At 39.0% G+C, this 2,500-nt stretch overlaps 2 protein-coding genes across 3 annotated transcripts in view; both read left to right on the forward strand.

Moving 5' to 3' along the window:
- The window catches only part of LOC138045437 (uncharacterized), a 101,611-nt gene that overhangs the window by 55,475 nt on the left and 43,636 nt on the right, over positions 1-2,500 (forward strand). The gene's annotated exons all lie outside the window — the stretch shown is intronic.
- LOC138045432 (tetratricopeptide repeat protein 28-like) overlaps positions 1-2,500 on the forward strand; it is a 12,010-nt gene that overhangs the window by 1,130 nt on the left and 8,380 nt on the right. The gene's annotated exons all lie outside the window — the stretch shown is intronic.

The following is a 2,500-nucleotide window of genomic DNA, read 5'->3' on the forward strand; positions in this document are numbered from 1 at the left end:
TAAACTAATGAGTCTTTTACGTTATTTTCTCCTCGATCCAGCTCTCTCAAATATTTCAAAGTCAGTAAGGGCGGACAATTAAATAGGAAAATTCTAGTTAAAATGATAAACACGTGTCTTCTTGAAATCGAGGCTTTTGAAATCCAAAGAAAAAGGAGAATTGATTTTTTGGTCATAGTAGCACTTGAAGTATGTCTTTTGCATCAGTGGTGAAGTAAATCGTTGATCGATGTTAGCTTAAGTCCTGCCTCGTGGTAAACTTTAGTTTTTATAATAATGTCTTAGACTTAATTTACTTTTAAGTTTTCGTATCTGGCAATTTTGCCTAACAGTCAAGCGTTATGGCCCAAAAGCAGGATGTTCCTAACTTGTCATCCTGTTTGATTCCGGAGTTTTTCCCGAGTTTGTTACGTCTTAGGGCGACCAATAAGCCATCTAATTGAGGTTTAGATAAAGTAACCAGATTTTTGCAGATCTAAATTAGAATTAAATTATTCTCATCACAACCGTTATGTTAGAGTTACACGAAATGTGTGCCTTTCATATTTAGTGTAACACGATAACACGATATACAACGACTCAAAATGAAATTATCTCAGGCTTTCTTGATTTTTAACTTATTCGAAACCTCCATCGATGCAGGAAGTTTATTGCCAAGAGGAAACAAATAGGATTTATGCTGAGTGTGACATGCTTAGTTAGTTATTTCTCATATTGCAGTTTGGGCATTTCTGTCATCCGGGATTTTCTCTAGATCATTCACCATTTGTACAAGCTAGGCGGAGGCTGATTCAACAGAGTCAAATCAATTTTCCCTCCCCACCCTCCCTATTTTTACTTTGTTGTGGATGGCGTGTGTCCCCTCACCTTTGCTGGGATCATGTCTTCTGTATTTGGGTATTTCCCAGGTTACCACGCTAATTTTCAATACACGGCCTAGCCCATCAGGGCTTGGCCAAAATATCCCAAACAAATGTGGTATTATTTGTGTCCTAGCAAACGGAGTTCGCCCAGAGCAATGCCTTGCCAACAATATCAGTCAGACTGTATGAAGCATGAAGCATAAATGACTATTTAATTGTCGCTATTCTTTTCTCGTGACAGTTCACTCTCCCGCCTTATCGATACCACTCATGCATTTGGTAGCAAAATCTTTCTTTCCGCTCTCTTCAACTACCTTAAGTCCTCTGTTGCGATGTATTACTATCCACTTAGGGACAATTTTGTTGGCGGGGATCTGGGTCTCTTACATTTAAGCCGAAAAACACAAACTAGAGGATATGCGTTATTCACAACCAAGGCATCCACAAATACTTGACTATGACATGAATAAGTTTAGTCCATATCATGCGGGCATCAACAATGTATTTGGAATGTTCAGATATTCAGTTTCTACAAGCGATTTTAGGTGATTTTTTGTAGGGGAATGGGGGTTTGCCGTCTCTCATAGACCTCAATGCCCCTGCCCCTGCCCCTTCCCCGTCAAAAAGGCTTTGAATATATCAAGGCATATCATGCATGCATCAACAATGTATTTGGAATGTTCAGATATTCAGTTTGTAGAAGCGATTTCAGGTGATTTTCTTAGGGGAAGGGGCGTTTGCAGTCTCTAATAGACCTCAATGCCCCCGCGCTTTCCCCATCAAAAAGACTTCGAACATAGTGTATTATGTTCCTACCCAAACGCAATGCAATTCTTTTCTACGTGTGATGGACTTATGATGCTTCACAGTTTGTAATTTTAAAGCTCCAATAGCTGATGAATAAACTCTCTAACTTGCTCAATGAACCGCTTATCCTTGGCGTGCATTTATAAATTATTGTGAACACCCAGTCAACTATGATCAAATAAATGAATGGGACATTTTATGACGAGTCCTCTCCCCTAAGTTTTTCTTTGCTAAAGTTGTCATTGTGCTGGATTTTTAGTGATAAGTAACGTTTAGACCTCTCTGATTAACTGAAACGCGTTTTGCCATATAGCAATTGGTAAGTCAAATGCAAAACAAGGTGGCACGAATGCGTAAAGATTCAAGATTCTTTTCAAAGCCTTAGTTCACTATTGTGCCAGCATTCTAGTTCACTCGGTTTTCATTGGCAACGCGATGCTGAATTTTTCAACTGCCAAACTCGACATGAGTTATTTGATTTTATTTGTTTGATGATCAAGCAAGTAAAGCAGGACTGTTTTGCTCAGTGGATGACTTATTGAAAAAAGGAGGGTGTGATTCGGAGTTATTGGTAAGCTGCATGATTCAAATATGTAGATATTGGCCAGTTGTAATTGCATCCCGAAAAAGGGAATTTCCCTTCTTTCACTATTCAGTGCTCCGTGGTTCCATTAATACGCCCGTTTCTACAGTCAACCTTACTCATCCATTGAAAGTGGCCGTGATTAAATAGTTCCTGTTTCATATCTCCTGTTCGGATTATCCTTTAGTAAAAGGCTGAATGTGGTAGCGCAAAATGATTGATTTTTGCACCCATTCATGGCTTAAAT

Source organism: Montipora capricornis, chromosome 4 (assembly GCF_036669925.1).
Source record: "Montipora capricornis isolate CH-2021 chromosome 4, ASM3666992v2, whole genome shotgun sequence".
NCBI classification, from domain to species: domain Eukaryota; kingdom Metazoa; phylum Cnidaria; class Anthozoa; order Scleractinia; family Acroporidae; genus Montipora; species Montipora capricornis.